This window comes from Ptychodera flava, chromosome 3 (genome assembly GCF_041260155.1).
Source record: "Ptychodera flava strain L36383 chromosome 3, AS_Pfla_20210202, whole genome shotgun sequence".
Taxonomy (NCBI): domain Eukaryota; kingdom Metazoa; phylum Hemichordata; class Enteropneusta; family Ptychoderidae; genus Ptychodera; species Ptychodera flava.
Window position 1 is genome coordinate 40,212,601 of NC_091930.1, and position 17,550 is coordinate 40,230,150.

At 38.2% G+C, this 17,550-nt stretch overlaps 1 long non-coding RNA gene across 1 annotated transcript; it reads left to right on the forward strand.

Moving 5' to 3' along the window:
* Window positions 1-2,711: 2,711 nt before the first annotated feature.
* On the forward strand, window positions 2,712-16,971 carry LOC139130009 (uncharacterized). The gene is made up of 3 exons (XR_011551741.1): window positions 2,712-2,804; window positions 14,502-14,606; window positions 16,879-16,971. It is a non-coding gene; the product is annotated as an uncharacterized lncRNA (long non-coding RNA).
* Window positions 16,972-17,550: the final 579 nt, after the last annotated feature.

A 17,550-nucleotide genomic window follows, 5' to 3' on the forward strand; every position in this document is an offset into this window, starting at 1 on the left:
TTGTACTTTAAAATGGCTGTGAAATTAAAACATAGGCTGGAGTCTGTAAAATGAGTGTGTTTTCGTGTTTTGAAATAAAACCTCATCCCTTCGCGAAAATTATGAGGCCCGCCAAGATCGAGCCAAAATACTCGCGCCGCACCAGCGTTCGATTTCAAACTCGATCGAGCAAGGCAGCTCTGCAACATATGTGAATGCACAGTGGATATAGTAGCAGGACCAGTCAGTTTATCGCCAAAATTATACATGTCCTTAGACAAGAACAAGGGTTATAAGCATCTATCAGTATACCTTCAGTTGCAACGTCTTATCTCCCCGGGGGAAAACCAAAAAATCCCCCAAAAACAATAAAAACTGGCTTCGTTGTTTACTGTGCATCATACAGCTTGCTGGGTATCAACCCCCTATCATTATGTTGCAGGCTCCAGGGTCAATGATCATACGACGGTACATACATGCAGCGGCTTTGGACTTTGCTCGCTCAGACACAAGTTCCGGGTCTTCTGCGGTTTTGTTTGTCACTTCAGAAAATAAAATGTGTTGATGACGTGGAATATCACTTTCTGAATGCTACATTAATAAGCACTCCTGGATCCCAAGATGTCTGACACTGAAGGTGTGTACATTTGCCTGTTTACTACGGACAAGTACTGGATTCAAGGCATGCGGAACATTGAACGAAGCGGTGATTGAAACGCGGAAGAAGGAAGTACAATGGGAAACTAAGTATCATATTCCTTCGTTCACATGATATTCTTTGGAAATGTCAACTCTACTTTTCTTTGTAGTGGAGTCTGTTTCACCCCGTTGGACGTGCTCAATCTTTGAAATGATTATTATTGAAACGGTGTGATCACGGAGCTGGCATCTGCCCCAATAGTTCGCACATGGTTGACTAGCAAACAGCAAGCACCTCCAAGGACCAATTCCTTAATTGATTGATAGATAGGAGGGAGAGCCTAGTCTGACTGTTGTGAAAGCTTTGCGCATGAGCATAAACATAATACAAGCTGCACATCGTATCCGACCCGCAAACAAACGCACGCGGACGAATTCAGTGTCAACCTTAGCGATTCTGCAAATAATAGGTATATTTAGCATATGTTAAAGACAAAGAAATAACATTTTAGCTGTTGCTAAATATTGTGAAAAGCGGAGAAACCAATAACATGATCGCTTGTGACGAAGCCATGTACGGTGGCACCATGATGAGAGCATCGATGTGCTCAATAGCGAATCATAGCTGAGCATAGATAGAAAAGAGAAAGCATTTACTTTCGGGACGCAGTCTGCAATACTTCTGGTCTGCATGATTCGTTCCCTCACTGAAGATAAACATCTCTACCATGAATATTAATTTCGCATTATGTTAATTGCATAAAGGTCATAAACTCTATGGTGGAGTTCAAAGATCTCTACTAAAACGATTTTACGATGCCTTGTCAAGCTTATCAGGATCGAAAACAAAATGACTCACTTCGATTAGTTTCCATCGTTAACCGTTACTTTCATTGTATTGGTTTACATCCTCGTCATCTGCTACCATCTCCATTGTATGGTGGTGGCAATCTTGATAATAGAAGTTCGTGATTTTAGTTCCGTCCGTTACTTGAATTACAAGTGACAAGTGATCCATTTCTTCCAATACATTTGTATCATGATATTACACCAACGGCTACACAGTTAAACAAAATCATACCGATTCCGATGTCTGGCTTGTTTCGTAACAACGAAATGTGAAAAATTCCAGCGACAAAATGCTTTGACAGATAACTCAAATCAAATCAACGTTTTTGACGAACTTATTTACAAGATTCTGAGAGTTTGAGATATTGGCAAACAGGCTTCTGGTTTTCATTTGTTGTCAAAAGACCAATCAATACAGAGTTTGATAATGAAAGAAACAATGTAAGTGACAGAACTGCTTTGCCGCTGAAGTTGGCCCCATGGTACGAACCGAGGGTACCAACTTCTGTGCTGATGAATCTACTCATCATTTATTGTATTATATCAGTGATGTTGGTCACGACAGCTAGAGGGTATATGATCACGGTAATTACCACAAACACTTTTCTAACCAGATATCCCAACAACTGAAATATAATTCGTTGCTTCAGTTAAGACATTTTGGTTCAAATTACTCTTACTCTAGAATCACCTAGAATGCCTAGGTGCATGAATCGAAAACAAAGCAAAGGTAATTCTTTTGCGTAAAAGCATTAGTCATTTTTATTAGGACATTTTGCACATTCTTAATGGCTACAATTACAATTGTGCCATTAACATTTTTTGTGAACTTGTCAAATACTGAAATGTGCACATACGACCTTGCTGCACTGACGTGAAGAATTTATTTATTATATTAACGACCTGAACCGCTACTCGAATGGAGAAGGTCGGGACAAATGAACAATCAGATTTAACCAACATGTCGTAATTCAATGAAAAATATAAAGACGACACAGGAACTGACAAGTGACGATGTCAAACTTGAACTTGTTTATTGACGCTGTGTAGAAACCTTTGCGTCATTTTCATTCCGGAGTCGAACAATTTCCATCGCAAACCAATGCTTCCAAATTGACGTTCTACAAAGAAACACAAGCTGTGTAGTTCTGAAAAAGGCGGATGTATGTCAACGAAAGTGACGTAAAAATCGTCAGCTGACAGCGCATCCGTGTATAAAATCCAACTACAGGACAAGTGTGTTCAGTTCAGCAGATAACCCAATCCCTGACGTCCCCGTGTGTTCCTAGCAGAACTTGAAGAAACAGAACATCGTGGCATCTTTGAGTATTATTTTGGTAAGTCTGTTTCATATAGCTATCTCATCATCTATCTCCGTATAGTTCGATTCTGCAGGGGATGCTTTACGTACCCACTATAGTTTTGTGAAGGGTATGTTGAGAAAGTTTCGCAGTACAGCGAACAAAGGGAAGGAGCTCTGCGACCGGTTAGGATGTCAGTATTGAACATTCAGTATGCTAAGCAAATGCTGAAAATTAATTAAAGCGCGACACAATTCTTGAGTTAGCTTGGTTAATAAGTTCCTGTCAATATCTCTTGCAATGTTCTTATCTGCGGAAGAAAAATACAAAAAACCAAAAACCAAAACCAAAAAAAGAAAACAAAACAAAAAAGCAAAAGCAAAACAAAAAAAAGGAACTTGGGTCAGTAGTTTACGGCGCATCAAGCAGCTGCTGAGAATGTTGTTTTCGCTTGATTTCCTCGCACTCATTCCCGTTATATGTGAACCAATGCAGGTTCATGCACGGATGTCTAGCTAGGGAGTGCTATTCACATCTGTGGAACTTTGTGCAGCGACATGTTAACGCGTAATGTTAGCAAGCACGATTTAAAATAAATGAGAACCATAATTGCAGTAGTTTTAGTAAGCAACACGATATCAACACAGGATCAATATAATTATATCCAATCAAAGTAAAATATTACTAGGTCCATACCGCGTTAAGCTGGACAACCCTGATATACCAATGAGCGGTGATAGCATGTATTCGGAATGGGTAAGCGAACTCTACTAGAATGCCACACCCACCGGAACTGGTCCTACATTAATAGGTTTTGTGAGTGATACAATTGAACCTCTTGAGTGCTGTAAGGCAGCAAAATTTTAGTGCAATATTTGGGCACTTTTTACGAATTTTTACTGTAATTCTTTTAATAATTATGGACTAAATAGACAGTAATTTTCCCAAGCTACAGTTCGTAATCAAAAGCTTTGGAAAACGTGAAAAATGTTTGGACAGAAAAAAGTGTCTGTTACATTTTTAATATATATCCGGACACATCATGAGAATACGACGCAGTATCGCCCAAACTTCGTGTAATAATCCCTTACATGCGTGTTTTGGTTATCACTGATTCCTACCGACGTTCCGATATGAGCGACGAAATCAACCGAAATTGACCTTGCTTGCTCCTCGCTGTACTCATAAAAAGTCCCTAAAGAGTGATGACAACCGTGTCACTTTTTGATATTATTCCGCTGTTGGGCCATTCCACTTCAATTGACATTTTATGGTACAATTTTAAAGCGAACAATTTGAATTTTAAGATGTCGACACAGGTTTTCGCATTTTGAAGAAGATTTATTTTGACTTTAAAATGGCGGTGAACGTAAAACATAGGCGGGAGTCTGTAAAATGAGTGTGTTTCCGTGTTTTGAAATAAAACCTCATCTCTTCGCGAAAATTATGAGGCCAAGATCGAGCCAAAATACTCGCGCCGCACCAGCGTTCGATTTCAAACTCGATCGAGCAAGCAGCTCTGCAACATATGTGAATGCACAGTGGATATTGTAGCAGGACCAGTCAGTTTATCGCCAAGAATTATACATGTCATTAGACAAGAACAAGGGTTATAAGCATCTATCAGTATACCTTCAGTTGCAACGTCTTATCTCCCGCGGGAAAAACAAACAAAAAACCCAAAAAACAATAACAATACATTTATACATATACATTTGCATGTTTACTACGGGCAAGTACTGGATTTAAGGCATGCGGAACATTGAACGAAGCGGTGATTGAAACGCGGAAGAAGGAAGTACAATGGGAAACTAAGTATCATATTCCTTCATTCACATGATATTCTTTGGAAATGTCAACTATACCACTGCAGCCCAAAAGCTCCTCATTTTGTCCGATAAAAAGCGTCCCCACTTTTCGCCACACATACGCAGAGGGTCAAATCCACCTTCCACGTCATGTTAAAAACTTCGCTGAATTTCCTCACTGCAAAGGTATATATAGTATATATAATAATGAAAGAATTGCAGATTCCATTTCCCTTACATGTTGCCCTTTCAATTATAGTATTTTGGCAAGAATTTCAAGAAGGAATTCCAAAAATACCCGAGCGATAATCGTCATGTACAAAAAAGGTGAAAACACAGTCAACAGCCAAACGATCGTTAACTCGTCATTTCAGAAAAATAAGAGAGAAACTCAAAAACGTAAAATCATTGACTTTTAGTTAACCTTCAAGAGATGTGTAATCTGAAATATTGTAAGAAATAACAGCGAAATAGAAAAGTTAAGTCAGCGGGTTCTTCAGCTGTATTTTTCATTTTACGATGTGGCGAATAAGCTCGATTTCTCATAAAAAACAAGGCGTCTAATGTACCGAACAGGTTGCACACTTCTCTCAGGTTCAAATTTTTTAAATCTGAACCAATGATGGTGAAAAGCGGTACGGCGATCCTTTGATTGATATACAAAATTCCTGTGGTTTTAGATTTTTGAATTTCTTCACGAAACTTGTTTTATTTGCATTTATTTATTCCAATCACTGAAATATACTCTTGCGCGGAATAAAATGGCGATCTGAAGGCGTTTACATACACAGAACAAGGGTCTCAAATTGGCGCATTGTAATCAGTAAGCGTCTCTTAAGTTGTACAGACCAAATACCTGTAAAGTTGTCGTAATTTACACAAAATTTTAGCGAATATGAACTATGACCATTCCAGTAAACTGAACAAATAACACAGAACGGAGGCAAACGAACGCAGGGTCTCCACTAGTCTCACATGCCAGACCTCGAACATGCATGCGGCGCGAGCGGCGAAGCCGCGAGCTGCGAGTTACCGCAGGTTACGAGGTCTGGCAAGAACCAACTGCTCAGGAATGTGATGACGTCAAAGTGGGCTGTCTTTCCTATGCTGATAAGTATAACTTTGGAACACCGCGTACAGACTGCCATAACGCATTTTCACTGTATTTGTCCACCATGTTTCACATATTTGCGCCGAAAAAACTTTCCAGCAAAAAATCTACGGCGAGAATTTATTTGTGAGGCCATTTACCGCCAGCTCATCGGCAGTCGAATGGGTCCCAAAGTCTGAGCTTCGTTTGAACGGACGCAAAATGAAAAATCGAACTCAATAGAGGATGTCGACGATCAACAATCGTAAGCATAGAAGCAACGCCCGGAGAGATCTCAAAATTAGAGATTGGCCATATCTTGTCGACAAATTCACGGAAACGTAGTCTCCTTCCAGACAACCTGTCATGGCTACCTCCTGCTTCAGTAGGGATTTTACATGAAATCGATAGACAGCTACAATAATAATAATTATATATCAAAAGAAAGCTCTCTTCAAGACCAATTGATTGCATTTTGTTTGATGAAAATCGGTTCAGTACATGCAGAGATATGTCCTGTTGAATTTGAAAAAAACTTTCTCCTATTTAGAAATTATGCCATGGTAGACACCTGTAGTTATCATAACCACCAGGTGACCCCATTTTGAACATTGTTTGAGGAAACTAGAATTGCAATTTCTTGTGCTTTTTGCAATAACTCAAGCATTTCTTATTGAAAATTGATGAAATTTTTTGTGGATATTGCTGACGAAATGCTCAATGGTTTTTAATTTTTATAAATGAAAAAGGTTATTTAGAATGCTGTTTACAAGGTAAACAAAAAAACAATACCTGTAAAAAATCAAATGATACCTGTGACATTGATCGCTGTATGCATTATGTATTGTGAACATCTACAGAAATATGATAATCATATTCCATCATATTTACTTTGCATATATGAAAAAAGTTATTTAGATTTACATTTACAAGGTAAACAAATAAACAACAATACATGTAAACAATCAAATGATACCTGTGACATTTTAGAACTTGATTTAAATTTAACAAAATATTTTTTTAGATTTTTTTTAATTTGAACTTCGAATTTTTTTTAAAATTTTTTTGTGTGATTACAACTTTTATTAAATGATTATTAAATATGTCTGATTAATGTCGATTTAAAGTTAAAACAAAGAACTTTTCCAAAAAGTCAAAAAAACTTCGTTCTCAACCCTTTGTCAATGCCGTAAAACAGCAACACGCATTTATAGAATGAACAACTGCATTAAACTGGATGCAAAGTTAAGCTGCCCCGGAAATAGCATAGACCCTCGAACATGTCGAAGTCAGCGGTCCGAAATACAAACCAGTATAAATACAACTTTTTCAAAGTCCGGGACACCATCAATGAGGAAAGAACAAATTAATAATCTATGGCCTTGTTCTTCAGAGAGAACCAAAATAGTCCCCTTCTCGTGAACTAAAGATAGAAACTAAAATTTCAGTATAGTATCGGCAAAGTGTGGTGCTCGTGCGTATGCCTACACTGCAGTGCAGTGCTGGCTTGACAACTTCCCAGTGTCTATCGAAAAATATCACCCGGAAGTCAAACTACTTCGAACAAGATAACGTTTGAAAGGGTAAAATATGTTTCTCTAGATCCTTGCGTTAGATAAGAAATCAGACAAATCTAGCTGCAAAATCATGAACGTCGGAACTCAGCTTAGACCTCCTGACACAGAACATGCGGCGAAGCGCCGATTACTTGTATGTGATTCCTGGGAGTGCCCGGATGTAAAGTTGGGGTGAAACCATACTCGCTAAAAAGGGCCTTAAGCATCATTTTTCGCATCGTCAGACTCGTAATTATTGCAGAATTACAATTAATATTTATCATAAAATTAATTTTGGGGCCGAACGTTTAAGGAAATCAAGATTTTCTTTCAAAAAAACACAACCGAAACACAAAGTTTGATCACAGATTGAGTTTTTCTCGGCCGATTTTAACGTTTGCCCCCTCAAAATGAAGCCCATGATCTCTACTTTCGTACCAACCCCCAAAAATAGTGATGCGATCAGAATAAGTCATGCGGAGAGCCTATCAAAGAGGTATATGTTCGATCTCCTTCGCGGGACATTCGAGGTCACGGCACAACGCTCATAATGGACGCCAAAATCGCCGGTACGCGTGAGTTTGTAGTCGTGCTGCTTTGCCATTTATCGTAGTACAAAAGTGAAAATTTCCCAAAATGAAGTTAAAATAATAATCTTCAACACTACAGTTTCATTTTCTCTGATTATTTGGTCTATTTAAGAATTAACACGAAAGTTCGGACTAGACCTGCATCGAACGCGTACGTTCAACACAAATGTCACGTGACCTAAAATCCTAGCTTCAGTTTCAGGCTGTCCATCACCACTTTCTTCAACGGCATACATCATTTTTGCAGGTTTTTTCATCATGGTTACTAGGAATAGGCGTAATCGTGATTTCATGAAGCCGTACTACTGTCTGAGGTCAACGTAAGCATAGACCCTCGAGTTTGTCTCGAGGGTCTATGACGTAAGGCAGTTTACTTCCAGTGAAACATTACTATTCCGGATGAATGACACGATAATTCAGCCGATTTCAAAAGGCTATTTATAGATGCTCCACCTACATTCATGAATATACAATAGATGTACTCTTTCATCCAGCCGATTTTCGAAGCATTCTATTGGACAGTATATATAGCATGTCGGTTCTAGCCAGACCTCGTACGTAACCTGCGGTTACTCGCAGCTCGCGGCTTCGCCGCTCGCGCATACAGTGAACGTTATCGATCGATATTCCTTTGTCAGAAATTGATACATTGTTGTGATGCACACTCGCCAGTTGTTCACAGTGGCGGCAAACTAGGCCCAAGCTCGCCAAAATACACTGAAACGTAAAAGTATCACAAAAACTGAAAAAAGTGTCGTCAATTTCATTTAAGTACAAGAAACCAACAGAAACCTTGATGTTATGATAAATAAGTCAAAATATACGGGTTATTTTGGAAATATTCATGGCGTGACCTGAATTACACGAGCAGCACCCAAGCAGATTTCGATCGATAATCTATTGAAATTAATTGATACAATGTTCGCCGTTGTCAATAGCGATCAGCCGATAACGCTGTGCGGTAGGAATTATGCTTCGCATGAGTACTGGACACTCAGACATGCTTTTGGGCCGCAGTGTACTTTTTTTGTAATGGAGTCTGTTTCACCCCGTTGGACGTGCTCCATCTTTGAAATGATTATTATTGAAATGGTGTAATCACGGAGTTGGCATATGCCCCGATAGTTCGCACATCGTTGACCAGCAAACAGCAAGCACCTCCAAGGACCAATTCCTTAATTGATTGACAGATAGGAGGGAGAACCCAGTCTGACTGTTGTGAAAGCTTTGTATAAAGGTCATCTCTATGGTGGAGTTCAAAGATGTCTACTAAAACGATTTTACGATGCCTTGTCAAGCTTATCAGGATAGTAAACAAAATGTCTGACTTCGATTAGTTTCCATCGTTAACCGTTACTTTCATTGTATTGGTTTACATCCGTGTCATCCGCTACCATCTCCATTGTATGGTGGTGGTAATCTTGATAATAGAAGTCCGTGATTTTAGTTCCGTCCGTTACTTGAATTACAAGTGACAAGTGATCCATTTCTTCCAACACATTGGTATCAAAATATCACACCAACGGCTGCACAGTTAAACAAAATATGCCGATTCCGATGTTAGGCTTGTTTTGTGACAAAGAAATGTGAAAAGTTTCATCGACAAAATGCTTTGACAGATAACTCAAATCAAATTAACGTTTTTGACGAACTTATTTACAAGATTTTGAGAGTCTTGAGTTATTGGCAAACAGGCTTCTGGTTTTCATTCGTTGTCAAAAGACCAATCAATACCGAGTTTGATAATAAAAGAAACGATGTAAGTGACAGAACTGCTTTGCCGCTGAAGTTGGCCCCATGGTACGAACCGAGGGTACCAACTTCTGTTCTGATGAATCTACTCATCATTTATTGTATTATATGAGTGATGTTGATCACACCGGCTAGAGGGTATATGATCACGGCAATTACCACCAAACACTTTTCCAACCAGATATCCCATCAACTTAATTATAATTCGTTGCTTTCAGTTAAGACATTTTGGTTCAAATTACTCTTACTCTGGAATCACCTAGAATGCCTAGGTGCATGAACCGAAAACAAAGCAAAGGTAATTCTTTTGCGTAAAAGCATTAGTCATTTTTATTAGGACATTTTGCACATTCTTAGGGACTGGACATAAATTACAGGGGGGGGTGGGCCGGTGTTTTTTGAAAAACCGCTGCGTAAAAATAGTGACCCTTCAAAAGTTCATGCACAAAAATTAGTGACCCTCCCCCTTATCCGTGCATAAAAATAAGTGACCCTCCCCTGTTACTCAATACCCCCCCAAAAACCCGCAATGTGTTAAAGACCCCCTTCTGAGTTGCTATATTTTTTAAGTCGCCCTCCCGAAAGGAAGGCAAAATGTGGCCGATATAACGCGTTGTCCAAAAATATTAAATCATATGTGTGTGATAATTCATGTAAATGTACTTTGCTTGAAGTGGCAGGTAAAAAGTGCATGCCTGTACAAAAAATGTAATTTTTAGATTTTATTGATAATGTTGATTCACTATACATGTAGTCGACTATAAGAAAACTACGAACGTCATGTATTTTTCAGTATAAACTAGCTATATCTGTTCATATACAGATGTTTATAACTGATATAGATATACTTGATTAGCATGGGTTGTTTACAAGTGCACATGTGAACAAGATATTTGATTTGGAATTTCTCTCAAAATGTTGATCCACTATACATGGGAGTCTATGACAAAACTATACATGGAGTCTATGACAAAACTGTCAAAAAATTTCAGAATTAAAAATTTGCACTATTTGTGCATATATGGACCCTGAATAATTGACATAATTGTGCTTGATTAGAAGAGGGTGGTACAATGTGCATCTGTGTACATAACTTTGTTTTTGGAATTTCGCATGAAATGTGGATCCATTATACATTGTAGTCTATGAAGAAACTATGAATAATTTTTTTTAAATACAAAACTTGGCAAATCTGTGTATTTATGTATGCTTGATTATTGATATTTATGTTCTTGATTAGACTAGAGTGGTTACAAGTCCATGTGTGTGCAAGAAATTTGATTTTGGAATTTCACCGAAATGTTGATTCACTATACATGGCAGTCTATGGTGAAACCCTATGAATAATTTTTTTCCAATACAAAAATAGGAAAATCTGTGCATTTATGTACACTCAATTATTGGTACTAATGTTCATGATTAGACTAGAGTAGTTTCAAGTCAATGGTTGTGCAAGAAATTTGATTTTGGAATTTCACTGAAGTGTCCATTCACTATACATGGCAGTCTATGATGAAACTATGAATAATTTTTTTCCAATACAAAAATAGGAAAATCTGTGCATTTATGTACACTTAATTATTGGTATTAATGTTAATGATTAGACTAGAGTAGTTTCAAGTCAATGGGTGTGCAAGAAATTTGATTTTGGAATTTCACTGAAATGTCCATTCACTATACATGGCAGTCTATGATGAAACTATGAATAATTTTTTTCCAATACAAACTTGGTAAACCTGTGCATTTATGTACACCTAATTATTAGTATTAATATTCATGATTAGACTAGAGTGATTTCAAGTCAATGGTTGTGCAAGAAATTTGATTTTGGAATTTCACCAAAATGTTGATTCACTATACATTGTAGGCTATGAGGAAACTACAAATAACTCATAGGTTATCTGATCCTAAATTGTTATTCAAAAGTTGTTCGACCTGAAGCTTCCAGTTGTTATTGATGACACTATGCACTATTCTGAACAGTTTGTATTCTGTCAATGTCCTCAAAAAATAAAAAAACGTACATACAGCGACATGAACGTTTGACACCGACCTATACCCAATGTATTGTCAATGGGAGAATGATGTCAAATAAGTAATCTCCAAAATTGTTATTGAAAGAGTCATTATAGGGGACAGTTATGCACAATAGTGTTGAATAAGTAGAAATCATGACAACTTAAATCAATGTGGCAGCTTGGATCATCAATACATTGTTTATTATACGTGAAATTTGCGCCCGAAGGGCGCGCCGAAAATGGTAATGGCAGAAAATAAAAGTGCCAGGAGGTATTTTTTCTTTTTTTTCAGTATTCCATAACGTGCACATGCAATTTCAGCTTTGATGCATGAAAAAAGGTGACCCTCCCCCATAGGCTTGCACAAAATTTTATGACCCTTCAAAAGTGCTTGCGCGAAAAATGGCGACCCACCCCTCAAAAACACCGGCCCGACCCCCCCCTGTAATTTGTGTCCAGTCCCTTAATGGCTACAATTGTGCCATTAACATTTTTGTGAACTTATGTGCAGATACGACCTTGCTGCACTGACGTGAAGAATTTATTTATTATATCAAACGACCTGAACCGCTACTTGAATGGAGAAGATCGGGACAAATAAAAAATCAGATTTAACCAACATGTCGTAATTCAATAAGAAATATAAAGACGGCACAGGAACTGACAAGTGACGCATTGCGGCACTTAAAAATTGATGAATTCCTTCAAACACCAGCATCCTGTGACTGCTCTGCATCTCCCTTCAAATATACTCCATGGCCATGTACTCACTGGTGATCTGAACTTGGTTGAACATCACCACCTTCGTAAGATATTATCTTGTGGACCCAAGTTCAGAGAACCTCGCAGGATCAACTGGAACCATAATTTTAAGATCATTATGGACTCAGTTGAAGATTATGCCAGGAAATGGGCTAAAAGGGAGGATGTAGAGTTGGACACACTGTCAGAATGGGTCAAATCTGTGAGGAAAATAGTGCGTGGCCGTATTGTCGACTAAGATCACATGTTTGCAGAAGACCCTATTCTGTATTTAAAGATCCTGATGCTGTTAAGTGTTTGAATGATATCCATGACAAATATGTTGTCGTCCCTGCTGATAAAGCTGCCAATAACATTGTATTTGTCTGTAAGAAGTATTATTTTGAATGTCTTATAGACGAACTTGGTGTAACTAAGACCTCAACCAACTCCACTTACAGACAATCAATGTTCAACAAATCTGAAATTTTGGCAAACCATAAGTCATTCATGGATAATTTTAATATTACAACAAAGGATGACCATAATAAGTTGCCTAGCTTATACTGGATACCAAAGCTCCACAAAACACCTTACAAAGCTAGGTTTATCGCAGGATCTTCAAAATGTTCAACAACAGAGTTATCGAAGATACTGACTTCTGTTCTTTGTACTGTTAAACGGGGACTTCAATCATACTGTGATGTTGTCTTTTCTCGGAGTGGTATAAATCAAATTTGGATATCAAAAATTCGAAGGAAATCATGGAAAATTTGAAATCAAGATCTGTTTCAAAAATAACATCTATAAAAACTTTCGATTTTTCCACATTGTATACCACAATACCACATGATAAATTGAAAGAACGCTTGAAAAACATCATCAACCAAGCATTTTTCTACAAAAACGGTTCACGCCGTTACAAATATGTGGTATTAGGGTATAATTCTACATATTTTGTTAAAAATACAACTAACGCTAAAGTGTTTTATACCGAGAAAGACATTATCAGTATGCTTGATTTCCTCATTGACAACATATTTGTTGAATTTGGAGGACATATTTTCCAACAGTGTATAGGAATTCCCATCGGTGCACTAACTGTGCTCCCTTACTTGCCGACTTATTTCTGTTCTCATACGAGGCAAAATTTATCCAGAACCTTATCAAGCAGAAAAAGGTCTCTGTAGCTCGTACTTTCAACCTAACATTTAGATACATAGACGATGTTATTTCATTGAATAACTCTGAATTCAGTAAATATCTCGCTATGATTTATCCTCCAGAATTGGAGATTAAAGAAACTACAGAAACGGCCTCTTCTGCTTCATATCTGGACATTTTACTTGAATTTGACTCCAATGGTCACCTTTCTACTAGGCTATATGACAAGAGAGATGATTTCAACTTTAGTATAATTAATTTTACACACCTCATCAGTAATATTCCACTCTCACCTGCTTATGGGGTATACATTTCCCAGCTTATACGATATGCAAGAGCATGCAGTTCAAATGGTGATTTTGTAGAGAGACATGGCCATCTCTCTTTCAAACTGTTAAATCAAGGTTACACCAGAGCAAGACTTGTCTCTACATTCAAACGCTTTTTTGGCAGGTATCGCAAGCTGGTAGATAAATACAATATCTCTCTTCGACAAATGATCACTGATGGCATCGGTGACATTGGGCCTTAGTTAGTAACCACTACCTATCTGACTTACAGATTGATATATGGCGGGTGCCACATGTGGGGCAGGATGCGCTTACTATTTTCGAAACACCTGACATCACTTCTTGGTCTTTTGGCCAGAGGTCCATATATCTTTCTTTCATGAATTTGACTTTGTTTGTACCGTCTATTTACTGTCTGTTCTGTGCTGTTTTGTGTCTATGTTTACAACTATTGTCTTACAAATTTTGACCAAGTGTTATTGGATTATGGATTGGTATGATTGCGATTATCAAACTTGAACTTGTTTATTGACGCTATGTAGAAAGCTTTGCGTCATTTTCATTCCGGAGTCGAACAATTTCCATCGCAAACCAATGCTTCCAAATTGACGTTCTACAAAGAAACACAAGCTGTGTAGTGCTGAAAAAGGCGGATGTATGCCAACGAAAGTGACTTAAAAATCGTCAGCTGACAGCGCATCCGTGTATAAAATCCAACTTACAGGACAAGTGTGTTCAGTTCAGCAGATAACCCAATCCCTGACGCCCCGTGTGTTCCTAGTCGAACTTAAAGAAACAGAACATCGTGGTATCTTTGAGTATTATTTTGGTAAGTCTGTTTCATATAGCTATCTCATCATCTATCTCCGTATAGTTCGATTCTGCAGGGGATGCTTTGCGTACACACTAATAGTTTTGTGAAGGGTATGTTGAGAAAGTTTCGCAGTACAGCGAACAAAGGGAAGGAGCTCTGCGACCGGTTAGGATGTCAGTATTGAACATTCAGTATGCTAAGCAAATGCTGAAAATTAATTAAAGCGCGACACAATTCTTGAGTTAGCTGGTTAATAAGTTCCTGTCAATATCTCTTGCAATGTTCTTATCTGCGGAAGAAAAATACAAAAAACCCAAAACAAAACCAAAAAAGAAAACAAAACAAAAACGCAAAAGCAAAACAAAAAAGAGGAACTTGGGTCAGTAGTTTACGGCGCATCAAGCAGCTGCTGAGAATGTTATCTTCGCTTGATTTCCTCGCACTCATTCCCGTTATATGTGAACCAATGCAGGTTCATGCACGGATGTCTAGCTAGGGAGTGCTATTCACATCGGTGGAACTTTGTGCAGGGACATGTTAACGCGGAATGTTATCTAAGCACGATTTAAAATAAATGAGAACCTTAATTGTAGTAGATTTAGTAAGCAACACGATATCAACACAGGATCAATACAATCATATCCAATCAAAGTAATATTACCAGGTCCATAGAACGTTAAGCTGGACAACCCTGATACACCAATGACGGGTGATAGCATGTATTCGGATTGGGTAAGCAAACTCTACTAGCATGCCACACCCCCTGAACTGGTCTCACATTGACAGATTTTGTAAGTGATACAATTTAACCCTTTTAGTGCTGTAACGTTCCCCAGCAAAGTTTTAGTGCAAGCACTTTTTATGCATTTTTCGATAATTCTTTTGATAATTTGGACTAAACGGACGGCAATTTTCCCTAGCTACAGTTTTTAATCAAAAGTTTGGGAAAAATCTGAAAAAAAATGTTTGTACCGAAAAAAAATTGTCTCTGTTATATTTTTAAAGGTGACAAAAATTGGCTTTGGCACTCAAAGAGTTAATGAATCACTGAAAGTCATAGTTATGTAAGCTCTACAAAAGTCTCATAATTGTCAACATTATCTCTATATCCGCCATAAAACGTTTTTGAAATATCTAGTCAGTCTCACTAGTTTAGATGCTGGTGCACTGTGTCTTATTTGAAAGTCTAACCCCGTCCGAACGAACGGCATCGTAAATATTTTGGCGCCTCTAGCAAGGAATCAGCGTCTCCGGGACCGACCATAGTAGACAACCTTGTCTGCAGGCTCGAGGGTCCATGATCACACGAAGATAGTCATGTCTGGTTTCGTCATCCTGTTTTTTACTTCATTGGCTCGGACAGAGGTTCCGGGTCTTTGCTCCTTGTTTGTCACTGAAGAAAAAAAGGCGTTGATGACTTTTAAGATCATTCCTGAATGATATATGGTAGCAATTATTCGTGAATCTCATGGCTGAAGGTGTTCGCGTTTGCTTGTTTACTACGGGAAAATACTGAATTTAAGGCGTGCGGAACATTGAGCTAAGCGGTGATTGGAACGCGGAAGAAGGAAGTACATAGGAAAACTAATATTCTTTTCTTGTATTGGAGTCTGTTTCACCATATAAGGACATGCTAAATCCTACAAATGTCTGTGATTCGAAACGGTGTGATCATGAATTTGGCATCGGCAACTATAGTTTGCGCACGTTTTGTCCAGCAAACACTAAGCACATATACGGCCGATTCCTTAATTGACTGATAGTATGCAGGAGAGTCCAGTTAGCTCGGTGGACGTAAGGAACTGTTGTCAAGGCTTTGTGTACGAGTGTAAACGCATTAGGAATAGCTTCTCGTATCCCGTCCTTGTCTCGTAATCAAGACTGTTCTGCGGGGCTCTCAATGTACCGCCCCTACTGTCTTTGGAAATCATATTTAAACTTCTTAGCAAGATGGCGCGGTATGACAAGATACTTTCACTTTAGGAGGCAATTGATCTTGTTGCGAACTTTATGAGCTGGGTAAAAACCAGCAAGTAGAACTTCAGCCATATATAGAAGCAGCAATTGACGTCTCTCCCGAGTAATGAGAGTACGTTGACTATGACTGTGTGTTTCGGAACAGTTCACAGAAAAGTGCGATACAAATGACTCAGCAAAGAGGAGTCATATTTTACACCCATTATTAAAGTGGAACTCCCAGAGCCACCTCAACCTTACTTTTAACATTTTGAAACTTTTAAAAGTATGGCAACTACAACTGTTTTTTTTGTAATGTTTTCTGATGTAGCTCTGCCCACTTCGAATTACAAATGGAAAATGACCAACGTATTTGATGGCCTACTTCTGCTAGCAGTCTTTTCGACTGTCATGCTTGAAAACGGTTAGTATATCCTTCCCATTAATCAAAATACGTTTTGTTTTTAACGAGATAAATATTATATATTATTGCCTGAATGAATGGGTTTATGTGCCCAAGAGTAGGTGGCAATTTGCCCGACACTAGGAGGGCAAATTGTCTCCTGCTGCAAGGGCACGTAAACATATGTATTCAGGCAATAATATTTTTATTACATGCCTCTTCACAGTTAATGCTACATGACATTTAGTTACATGCGGGGCATTTTCAAACAATTTTATCATTATCGACTAGCATTAAACAGATTTCAACGAAAATGGACAGAGATTTGCGCGCATGGATATTTTACATCTAGCGTTAAGCGTCTACTTTCACGTCGAATACTTGGAAGGGCTTCACTGGACAGGGTATTCATGGAAGCCGGTCAGTAAAGTAATATTTAAAGCCTAATCACTTTCGCTCATGATATTGCCTATTGTATGAAGGATTGGATAGGATGCGAGCATCGTTGCGGCATATCATGAGCAAAGTAGCCTTTTAACACAATGTACAGGGGAGGGAGGGTGGGATAAAAAACAAAAAAACAAAAACAAAAATAAAACA